The sequence below is a fragment of the Sus scrofa genome, chromosome 2, assembly GCF_054392235.1.
Source record: "Sus scrofa isolate SSC_HxYL_T2T_F1_AM1 chromosome 2, Sscrofa_HxYL_maternal_Yorkshire_Landrace_v2.0, whole genome shotgun sequence".
NCBI classification, from domain to species: Eukaryota; Metazoa; Chordata; class Mammalia; order Artiodactyla; family Suidae; genus Sus; species Sus scrofa.
Window position 1 is genome coordinate 69,659,538 of NC_139384.1, and position 12,048 is coordinate 69,671,585.

Below are 12,048 nucleotides of genomic sequence, written 5' to 3' on the forward strand. Positions count from 1 at the left end.
CTTCCCCGTATAAAGACACCAGTTATTGGATTCAGGATGAAGTCGCTTTGAGACCTTTAATCACATCTGCAAAGACCTTACTTCCAATCAAGGTCACACTCTAAAGTTCTGAGCAGACATGAACTTCAAGGGACACTTGTCGACCCAGTACAGCGTGGAAAGTGAAAGGAGGATCTAGGAGTTTCCTAGTGGCTTAGTGGGTTAAGGATCCAGGATTGTCACAGCTGTGGCTCAGGCTATGGCTGTTGTGGGTTCAGTCCTTCGCAGGGAACTTCCACAGGCCGCAAGTGCAGCCAAAAAACAGAGAAGATGATCCAGATGGTCTCCAAAGAGTGAATCAATTGTTTTAATGGTTTTTTGTTTGTAATTTTTTTTGTAAACTGCTACACCTGTGGCCTATAGGTTGAATAAGAGCTGCAGCTGCCAGCCTGCGCCACAGCCACACCAACACCAGATCTGAGCCACATCTTCCACCTACGCCATAGCTTGAGGCAACACTGGGTCCTTAACACCCTAAGCGAGGCCTGGAATCAAACCTGCATCCTCACAGACACTATGTCGGGTTCTTAACCTGCTGAGCCACAACGGACACTTCTGTGTTTGTAGTTTTTAAAAATTATTTACTTATTTATTTATTTTTGCTTTTTAGGGCTGCACTCTTGGCATATGGAAGTTCCCAGGCTAGGGGTTGAATCTGAGCTACAGCTGCCCGCCTACACCACAGCCACAGCAATGCAGGATCCTAGCCATGTCTGTGTCCTACACCATGGCTCACGGCAACGCCAGATCCTTGACCTACTGGGTGTGGCCAGGGATTGAACCTGCATCCTCTTGGATCTGAGTTGGGTTCATTAACTGCTGCCCAATAGCGGGAACTCCATGTTTTTTATTTTTTTGTTTTTTATGGCTTCACAGTGACATATGGAAGTTCCTAGGCTAGGGGTCAAATTGGAGCTGAAGCTGCTGGCCTACACTGCAGCTGCAGCAACGTGGATCTGAGCTGCAGTTGTTACCTACACTGCAGCTGGAGGCAATGTCAGATCCTTAGCCCACTGAGCGAGGCCTGGGATCGAACCCACATCATCAGACGTTAGTCCGGTTCTTAACCTACCGAGCCACAATGGGAACTCCTCATAATGTTTCTTATTAAAGTCTCCATCTCTGCCCAGACCAGGGAGCCTCCTTTGTTAAAAATCATCCATTACATCACACACACACACACACACACACACACACACACACGGGTCTGCCTCTGTGCTGCTGATACCTATGCGGTGCCATGCTGCTGTGATTACCACAGCTTAAGGGATGACCTTAAAGAGTGACATTTCTTTTGGAGGGGCTCAGCTGTTTTCTCTGGCTTTCCAAGCACGCCTTTCTCACCGAATCCTAACAGAACCTGAGACCTGGAAGCCAGTCACGCTGTGGCTTAAGGTCCCTGCCACAAGTGGATGTGAAACCTGCACCCCAAGAATCCCCAAACTAGGCCTGGAATGAAGGGAAGCAGGTCTGGGGCTGAGGAACCGGGGGCCCTGGGTCCCCAGGGTGGAGGGGTGGGGCGGTGGGGCGGGGGGGAACATCTCTGCAAAGCGGCAATTGCTGGCTGTAGCCCTGTCTTGACGGCAGCAGGTACTGAAAACCTGTGTGTCTGTGCTGGAGCCAAACCGCCTCTCCAAATGCCCTGAAGTTAAATGCCTGTTCTGCCTTCTGACTAATGCTCAGGGAAACACGCACACTGTGAACAGGAAGCAAAACCCATCCCTAAACCGAGAGAATCTGTCTACCCAGAGTTCACAGGAGAACTATGCCCTCATCACTAAACGGAAATAAAACTGGCAGACTATAAAATTCCTGAATGAAAGAGCCAAAATGGTGGAAACAAAACGCTCATCAAAGGATGAGTAGATAGGAGTTCCCACTGTGGCTCAGAGGTTAAGAACCCAACTAGTACCTATGAGGATACAGGTTCAGTCCCTGGCCTTGCTCAGTGGGTTAGGATCGCCCCCCTTGCTGCAAGCTGTGGCGTATGCTGCAGATGCAGCTCGGATCTGGCATTGCTGTAGCTGTGGTGTAGGCTGGCAGCTGCAGCTCTGATTCTACCCCTGGCCCAGGAACTTCCATGTGCCACAGGTGTGGCTATACAAAAGAAAAAAAAAAGGATGAGTAGATAAACAACATGTGATCCATCTACATGGTGGAATATTACTCAGTCATAAAAAAGTGTGAGGCCCTGACACATGCTACAATGTGGACAAACCTCCAAAACATCATGCTGAGTTACAGAAGCCATATATGAAGTATGATCCCATTGATATAAAAGGTCCGGAGGCAGGCAAATCCACAGAGACAAAAAGCAGATGAGCGGCTGCAGGAGCTGGGTGAGGGGGTAGGGAGTGACAGCTTATGGACACAGGGTCTCCTTCTGGAGTACTGGAAATGTTTCAGAACTAGACAGAGGTGGTGGTCGCACATCATTGTGAATTTACTCCATGTTACTAACAGCCAATCTTCTGTGCACAATGAAAAGAATTCCCAATGAAAAATCTGAACAGTGAAACATTAAAAGGCTTTTTGTAAACACCACACTGGTATCCTTGCCGCCCTTTGAGACATGAACCTTGATTCAGGGCCTTTCTCTCTTGCTCTCAGAGAAAGAAGGTGTGGGGAAGAGGGGGAGGCCACCAAAAATTCAGTGCTGGGGGCAAGTGGATAAAAGTGAATAAGCCACTCCCAAGGCCTGGCCAAGACCTCCAGCACGAAAAAGCCAGGTTCTGCCTATTAGCTTAGGGAACAATTCGGAATTGATCGGAAAATAAGGCGGCCGGGGGCCTCCAGAAAGTGTAGTATAGCTGCTTCGTTTATATAAGGCCATAATTTGAAGCCACATGTTTATCGGATGAAATCATCCTCAAGCTAAAAGGAGAAGGCTGGCGTTGCAGCAGAAATTAGTTAGGAAACACCATTTAGGAGTCAGTGCATTTCCACCCTTCCATGCATGATGCTGTTGGGAGGCTTTTTTTCTTTTTTTCTTTTGTCTTTTCTAGGGCAGCACCCATGGCATATGGAGGTTCCCAGGCTAGGGGTCTAAACAGAGCTGTAGCCACCGGCCTACACCAGAGCCACAGCAATGAGGGATCCGAGCTGACTCTGCAACCACAGCTCACAGCAATGTCAGATCTGAGCCATGTTTGCGACCTATACCACAGCTCACGGCAACACCAGATCCTTAACCCACTGAGCGAGGCCAGGGATCGAATCTGAAACCTCACGGTTCCTAGCGGATTCGTTGACCACTGAGCCACAACAGGAACTCCCGTTGGGAGTTTTTTAAAAGAAGAAACCATCACGCTAAGTTACGGGAAAGAGGAGCACACTGAGAAACGGCTACGAAAGAAGCGCGTTTCTCAGCCTCAGCAGCTCAGGGCTGGAGGAAAACTCCTGGGGGCCCCCAGAAGCTAGGAGAGACAAGGAAAGACCCCTTCACCCCTGGAGCCTTTAGAGAGAGTCACGGCACTGCTGATGCCTAGGGTTTGGACTTCTGGCCTCCAGAACTGCAAGGGAACTAATTTTTTTTCCTTTTCTTTTTTCATTTTGGCCACGCTCTCAGCATGCATTGGTTCTGGGGCCAGGGACTGAACCTGTGCCACAGTAGTAGCCAGAGCCACAGCAATGACGCCGGACCCTTAATTTCCTGAGCCATTGGGGAACTGCGAGGGAGTCAATTGCTACTGCTTAAGCCACTCAGTTTCTGGTACCAGTTTACAGCAGCCCCAGAACACGAGTCCAGGTGTCTGATGCAGAACATACTGGGTGCTCCCAGTGAAGCCACCTTCGGGGAGGGCCACCACTTCTTTTCTTCTTTATTTAAATATCCCTGGAGAAGCCCCTCCCAAACACCTTCTCAAGACTGTCCTTTTCTTCCTTAATTTGTCCCCCTAGGCCTTCCAGTCTGGCCCAACCAGTCTAAGCCCTGGGGAAAGGCCCTTTGGCAAGGATGTGCTGGGGCAGTCAGGACCATCCATCTCCCTGAGCTGAGCTTCTCTCTGGGGTCTGCGGTGACATCTCCAACAAGGCTGTCTTCTTTCAACATCCATACAGTCAACTAATGCTTCTCCACTTCCACCCCGGGGGCTGGCAGCCGGCAAAAGTGAGAGTGAGAGTGGTGTCTGGCTTTCAGGCAACTTGACAAATCAAACAACCAGTGATGGGGCATTTCCAATAGCAAGAGTGCTGCAGTGCGTCAGAGCAGCAGCTTTCAACCCTGGAGGTCATTCTGCCTGCCCCCCCGGGGGACACTTGGCAATGGCTGGAGACATTTTTGGTTGTCACCACTGCGGGGAGGGGAGGTACTTATGGCATCTGGTGGGCGGAGGCCAGGGATGCTGCTCAATACCCTACAAGGCGCAGGACAGTCCCCATGACAGAGAATGATCTGGCCCCGGATGTCAGTGGTGCTGCCATAGGGAAGAAACTGACCAGAGCGAGTGGTCATTTTGGACTAACCAGGAGGCAGAGAAGCGCTCAGAGGAATGAGCTGCTGAGGCCTGTGCAGTGAAAAGGGGGCGGATGCGCTGCGCTTGGCGATGGCAGCCCAAGTGAGGGCGGTGAGTGCCAAGGGCAGGGGCAGCCAGGGCTGGCCTCAGAACAAGGGGACTAGTGTGGCCAGCAGGGCCGAGGCTGGAGGGGGAGGGGCCAAGGTCAGGAAGGTCAGATCCCGCAGGGCCTTGCGAACGTGGGAAGGAGTCTGGATTTTCATGCAAGTCTGATGGGGAGCAAGTCTGGCTGGTTGGAGGCAGGGAGTATCCAGACGTGAGTGACATCAGGAAGGGATCAGCCAGGCCTAGAGTGCCAGGCAGACCGGGGTTGGGGGAGGGAGGCAGTCATCAGCTTCTGCAAGTGTGGGTATCAGGGGGAATGATGGTGGCTTGGGTCAGACCCATGGGACACAAGGGTTCTGATTACAAGGGGAAGGCAGACCTACAAAGCCCTTTGTGGGGCTGGGCTCCAGGTTCTTTCCGGTCGACCAGCAAGGCTTATAAAGACATGGAAGGCTGCCTGGGAAATAGGTATGGATGGGCAGAGAACCCTTTGGGAGCCCTCGTTCCAATCATACAACTCACCTTTCCATCATGCTCCAGTGGAAAGCTACCTTGAGAACCTAATACAGGCAGAGCCGCGGTGACAACACACAAAAGCCTTGGCTTGAGACAAGGCCAGGTAGCTCCCAGAGTATAAGGGAACACTACATTGCTTTTAATTATTTCTTTTCTTTTTATGGCCACACCCGAGGCATATGGAAGTTCCTGGGTCAGGAGTCAAGTTGGAGCTGCAGCTGTTGGCCTACACCACAGCCATGGCAACTCTGGATCTGAGCTGCATCTGCAACCTACGCTGCAGCTGTGGCAATGCTGGATCCTTAACTCACTGAGCAAGGCCAGGGGTTGAACCCACATCTTCACGGATACTAGGTTGGGTTCTTAACTTGCTGAACCACAAAAGGAACTCCTACATTGCTTTTAAAGGCAACTCAGATTCTCAGAGCCAGGTAGGGCTCTGGGGACTATCACAGGGGACTGGACTCGACTCTTCACCCAGGGGCTACCTGGCAGTGTCTGAAGATGTTTTTGGCTGTCGTAACTGGGGAGATGGCTGCTACTGGAATCTGGGGGGTGGAAGCCTGGAATGCTGCTCAGCTTCCAATGGGTAGGAAGGCCCCCACCACAGAGCATGATCCAGCTCCAGACGCTACCAATGCCAAGGCTGAGAAATCATTCTTTAAATCAGTAAGAAAAACGATGTTTGCATACTTTAGGGTCTCCCCAAGGGCTCACAGGCACACAAGGTGTTAGCATGATTCTGAGCCCATGTTCACCTGACTATACAATATTTACAAAGGAGTGAGAGAGGAGCTGGCCCTGTGAGGTGACTGCCCCAGCTGCTGAGGCCTAGAACCACCTGGTCAGGCCACTTTATCCACTCTAGACACCTGTCCCTCAGCTTCTCCATCTTCATCCAGGGACTGCCAGGAGGAAAGGGACCAGTTCTCTAAGGGTCTACAGGCTGGGCTAGGCTCTTACACTTTCTCTGTGGCACCCATTCCAATAACAGCATTTCCATGGGTCAGCTGAGGACCCCAGGGATCTTCCTGAGTAGTGGCCTCAGACCCTGGCACACTCTCCAGGAAATGAAAACCCCGGGTGTGTCCCTGAGAATCAAAATCTCAAAGTCTCCCCTCAGCATCCCAGGTTCTCTCTGCCCTAGAATGGGATGGAAAGGCTCTGAGATGAGCCGGAAGATGCCCCCAAAGCCCTGGGGGTGGTCCTGATGCTAATGCTGTCCTGATTTCATTTGAGAGGAAGTAGTGGCAGAGGTCCTGGGGGAGACCACCTCGTCAGTGCTCTCAAGCCCTCTCTGTCCTCCTCCATCAGCCAGCTCAAGCCAGACCCAGGCTCCCATGAGAAGCTCTCCTGGCCTTGGGCACCTCGCAGGCCTCACCGTGCTGGTAATCTGACTTCCGTGGGCATGACTGCTGGCTGGGTATCTGCGCTCTGGGCAGAGAGACAAGGGCTGCTGCCACTTCCTCAGTATCCCTGAGAGCCAAATCTGCACGTGGCTTTGTTAACACTTTTTTCAGAACGACTTTCAGCTCTTTCAGAAACTTCTTTTTGTCTGATCACCTGTGGCAGCAGCTGGTCGCGAAGTCACTTTGTTCCATGAAAGGAGTTGTTCTTGGACCGCCTCCTCCTGACCCAGGCAATACTGAGGAAAGGGACCCCTTGTATGCTTCAATTATAGACCTTGGCTGGCCCCAGGCGGGTATACACTGCCTTCCAGGCCTGGCTCTAAATACACTCCTTGTCAAGTCCCCCAAGATCTGCTCCCCGCCCCCCCGCCCCGAGTCATGTTCTTGCCTCTCTATAGTCACCCCACGTATAAGGACATGTTCAAGATCTAGGAAATTCCCTAAGAGGGCACTTCCAAAGTTGATGTGGCCAAACCTGCGCATCTCCCCTAAGATGTTTATTTAAATGAATGAGACAAAACAAAACGGGGTTATTCTCTACTGGCACAATTATTTATCCCCAATTCCCTTATGAAATAAAAATGAAAGCTGTCTCTTACCCAGTGTTATGGCCTGAGTGGTGGTCCCCACCCCCACCCCCACCCAAATGAAGTCCTACTACCCAGGATCTCAGAATGTGACCGTATTTGGAGACAGGGCCTTCAAAGATGTGGCTCAGTTAAAATGAGGTCATTAGGGTGGGCCCTGATCCAAGGGGGTCAACTGGACACAGACCTGCACAGAAGTGAGATGAGGTGAAGACTCAGGGAGAAGCGGCCGACGACAAGCCAAGGAGGGAGGCCTGAATGCATGCTACCCTCATGGACCTTGGAAGGATCCGATTCTGCCCACACCTTGATTTGGACTTTGCCCCCCCGCCACGGCTGGGATCCAGGAGACAATATATTTCTGTTGCTTAAGCCACCCAGCCTGTGGGCTACTTTGCCACGGTGGCCCCAGGGAACTCACACGCCTGGCAGTGACAGTCATGAAATGCTTGGAGCTGGCTTCCCTCGAGCACACACAATTCGGAGAAACAGGGCAGAGCTGGGATGTAAACGAATGAGTCAGACCAGGACGGCTTATTCACTGCTCCGACTAATATTCACTGCTCCGACTAAGCCACAGGCTGAACCCTTGAATCACTACTTTATTTATCATCGGGCTCGGGCTCAAGAGTCTCAACGAGGAAATGAGTAGAACCCAAACTCATCGGCTATGTTTCTGAGACATGCCTAATCTCCAAGGCCCTTTCTGGGCTCAAATGGAGAAAGACAAGAGGCGAAGCGATGGGCTCTGCCCCGCAGCCAGCAGCAGGCTCGCTCATTGGGGGCCCCGGCAGTGCTCAGACAGAGCCCTTTGTTCTGTTCCTCCGTCTCTGGGATGAGGGCAGAGAGAAGGGCCTGTCTTGCTCGGTGGGGAGGCCGAGCAGGGGCTGCCTGGCACAGTTGGCTGGGATGCTGGGTGCACAAAAGGCTGGTGGATGGGGACTCAGGGGGAGGGCAGCATCCAGGAAGGGGTCGGCCAGCCCCAGAATGTGTCGTTTGCTCCCCTGGAGTGAAAGTGGCAAAGTCATGGTTGGGGATCAAGCAGAGGGGACTAGGCAAAGAGCAAAAGTTAGGCCGTCTGTGCTTGAGGATGGACCGACATCTGGAGCCAAAGAGAGCAAATGGGGAGAAGATAATGGGGACTCAAGAGCCACAGTGATCTGGAGCTACCTCTTTGAGAAGAAAACGTAATACTTCTAATCTTGGACAAAAAGCAACAATTTGTTCTAAGACAAGGACGGTTCCTACAGAAATCCAGGTCAGTTGGAAGACAAAGAAGAGAAAGACAATAGCATCTGCTGTGCCAGAGAGTGAGGCCGGCCCCAGCTCACCTCCTGTTCCTCCTCTGCTGAACATTCTTGGGGCGTACTGCCTAACTTCTCCCACACCCTGGTCCATTCCCCATGGTGCATCCTTTTTTTTTTTTCTTTTTTCTTTTTTTTTTTAATCAGGACTCTAGATTCAGAACCTCACAGACGGCAGATTTCAATTGCTGGCCTCTTTTCCCCACGCCTGCCCTTGGCAGCAATTCACCAGGAACCCAACAAATACTAAAGACCCACTGATGCAATGGTGGGTCTGGGGCAGGAACCAGATTTTACTACGGAGCAGTGGTTCCTGTCCCCCAGGGGACACACAGCCACATCTAGAGACACTTCTGGTTATCACAAAGTGGGGTGGGTGTGTACCACTGGCATCTCGTGTGTGAGGGCCAGGGATGCTGCTCAACATCCCATAGTGTACAGGGCAGCCCCCACAGTAAAGTATGACCCAGTGCCAGATATTAGCAGTGCTGTAGTTGAGAAACTACTGCTCTAGCAATCTGGTCTAGAGTTTGAAGTCATTAATGATCCTTCATGTTTCTAGAAAGCACGAGGAGCCATCTCTGATGTCATTACCTGGCTGAACCTCAGTTTCCATATTGAACAAACAGGGACCAGGATCCCCTTGCTGTCTGCTAGTTGGCAAAATAAAAGAGTTGGGTATAAAAGCGTCTATTGCAGAAGATGCTCAATAAAAGAGCTGTGCAGGGATGTGCTTACATGGCTCCCTCTTTGGGCTTGGTTTAACATCTCCATATCCTTCAAGACTTGGCTTGGGGCCAGCCACTCCTTCTAAGGAAAGTTGTCAGAATCCCCCATGCCCCAAGTCTTGCACTGGTTGTTCCTGATTCTGTTCCCACAACTTCTTGTCACCTGTTGGTGCAATAACCAACTACTCTGAACTCCATTATTCCTGTGGGCGAGTGCCCACTAGAATGTCCCTCCTCTAGGTACAAGGGCTCATCTCTGTCCCTGGGACCCAGCCCACAGAGCTTGGCACAATCAGCCCTCACTTAACAGAACTCCAGGCCCACCCGAGACACATGACTTCAGAGAAACAAGGAAAGGGAAGCAGCAAGTTAACAAGCCCCTTTGAGGAATGAAAATGGGTCCCTCAGTGAAACAGAAAGGGGAGAATCCCAAGTCCCCACCTGCTTCTCTGAGTCACAGGCCTGGACCTGAGAGAGGATCTTACCCAGGGATTTCCAATCAGAAGGACATAGCTGAAACTTTGGACAGGTATGATGTGCAAAAGCACATTTTGGCACTGCTGATTTTCTATATGGAAGATAAAGGAGCAGTAAGATAACTGTTTTCAGATATAAACTGTAGGATGGAAAGCTGAACAAAAGGGGGAAAAATCACTGCAGTGGGGATTCCCCTGTTGGGGGCTGTATAAAATTAGAGGGGGCTGTGTGCTGGAGATGCCGAGGTTGGGTTTCAGAGTTGAGAAACAATGATTAGGCCAATCTGTTTGTTTTGCAAGAAACAAAGAGACTTGACCAAGGTTAGGACCGCCAACACAGGACCCTCCATGAGAGCCTGCCTGGCTATGCTCCTGGTGCAAGGAGGAAACGACTACAGGGCTGTGGAACCAGAAGATTCTGGTCTGGTTTAGGGAGGGGAGGGGGGAGGGGGGAGCAGGGGAGCGTCCTGGCCAAGGCAAGCCCATACTCAAAACCTGCAGGAGGCACGGCTGGGGCTCTAATCATGGGTTCTGGCCAAGTGAGGCTGGGAGCCTTGCTTATGGAAGGTTCCATAAGGGCCAGAACATTCTGGAAGTGAAAGGGGTGGTTATCTTTCTGTGGCCCTCTTTACATTCAGAATCTGAAGCTATCCAGATTCATGTCCCGAATGCGTTAAAAACCCAGGCTCCCTGGCCCTTCTTGCAGATCCCAGACAAGGATTCACAGGGTTAGGAAATTAATGCTGATCAAAACTATTTAGTGCAAGGCCCCCACCAGACCCAGGCATATCGGACACAACTTTCTGGCTGCCCATGTCACCTCCCACTGCTCCTGGATGCCTAAAGAGTCTGGAGACTCCAAGACCAGAATATACCTCAGGAAGAAAGGAGCGGGTACCCACCAAGTGTAAGGCACAATCTTCCCACCAGCTCCCACCTCAGACAAAGAGGTACAGGAGAGGCTTTCCCTTAAAGACCCCTGGCCTACAGGGCGCCTGCTGGCTGCTATGCCTCTCCCAGGCTGAGCAAGCTCAGAGCCGCTGGGGGACAGATTTCCTGTATGTCGTTTTACCCATTTAAGTCCAAGGATGCAACTCGGAGGAGGTGGTGACAGCTTAGCACATGCGGGTTCTGTGCACACCCACCCCCCTCCCCGCTGAAACCCAGTTCCGGTCCCATAGCGGGCCCAATAGCACCTTCCTTGCTCTCTAGAACCCCCGGGCTCTGGCCAGCCCTGTCTTAGGAGGAGAGTGTTGGGTTTTCAAGTCCTGAATACCACCCAGAAGGCGCTGGGACTAGCCTGGCTCACCCAGCAGTTGGGGGCAAAGTCAGGAATAAGATGAATCAAGAGGGGGACAGGAAGGCCCTCGAATCTCCATGGGCTGCACCCCAACATCGGAACCGGGCCACTTTAGTCCTTTCATTTCCTTTAGTCTTTTCCTTCCTCCCCTCCTCCCCAGGCGCTCCCTGGACCGGACCTCAGCTGTTTCTTGCCTTGACTTCTACCCCCGCTTCTGCCTCTCCTCCCCTCCCCCATTTCTCCTCTTACCAATTCGGCCAGCCACCGTACCACTGGGTTCAGAACCCCTCGCGTTTATTGAGCAACCACTGAGTCCTAGGCACTGCCCTCCCTCAGGCACTATTCCTCTACCTCTTCAACCGCAGGAAGACGCCCCCAGGCCGTCCTGCACCCCTTCCCTCCCAATCGCACCCCGACTGTTCCCCCAGCGGCCTCGCTCCTCTCAACCCCCAGCTTGGGCCTCTCAACCCCGCCTCTTTGCCTCTCCCCCTCCCAGCCCCATTTCCTGCGACCCTCCAACTACCACTTAAGCCACGTCCTCCACAGAGAAGCTGCTCAAAGCCACAAGATCTGCCTCCACACCCGCCCAAAAACTCCTTCACCAGACTCATCACATCAACTTTCCTTCATCCTCCCATTCCCACTCCGTCTCCTGCAAACCCTCCGCGACACCCACGCTCGTTCCCGCCCCCTAGACCCCTGCCTTCGCGCCCCCCCAATAACCCTCAGATCCGTCCCTCCACAAGGCAGCCCGCCGATGAGAGCTTCAAGATCGAACACTCAACCCGCGGCCGCCCGGCACTCACCTGGGCCTCGGCCGCCGCGCGCCGCCGGTCCCGGGCCGGATCCCCGCCCGGCAGCCAGCCCGCTGCTCCTCGGGCCGCTCCGCCCCGCCGCGCCCGCGGCTCCCCCGCGCGCTCCCGCTTCCGGGTTCCGGAGGGGCGGGGTCCGGGGGGCGTGACGCCAGCGCGCTAGGGGGCGGGGACCCCTAAACCACGCCCATCACTTCCGACCCGGCCCCTGCCACCGGCCCATGCCACCGCCCCCTGCCACTGGTGGGCGAAACCAAGTGTGAGGGGAAGGCAGAGAGGCGCACGCGGAGGAGTCGCCCGCTCTGCCTACAGCCACAC

The 12,048-nt window shown here is 52.9% G+C and overlaps 1 protein-coding gene across 50 annotated transcripts in view; it reads right to left on the bottom strand.

The window, feature by feature from the left end:
- MYO9B (myosin IXB) overlaps nt 1-11,852 on the bottom strand; it is a 111,919-nt gene extending 100,067 nt beyond the window's left edge. For all 50 annotated transcript variants that reach the window (XM_085012416.1, XM_085012410.1, XM_085012436.1 and 47 more), the window contains exon 1: nt 11,725-11,852. The gene's annotated coding sequence lies outside the window, so the exon portion shown is untranslated. The remainder of the gene's footprint in view (nt 1-11,724) is intronic.
- Nucleotides 11,853-12,048: the final 196 nt, after the last annotated feature.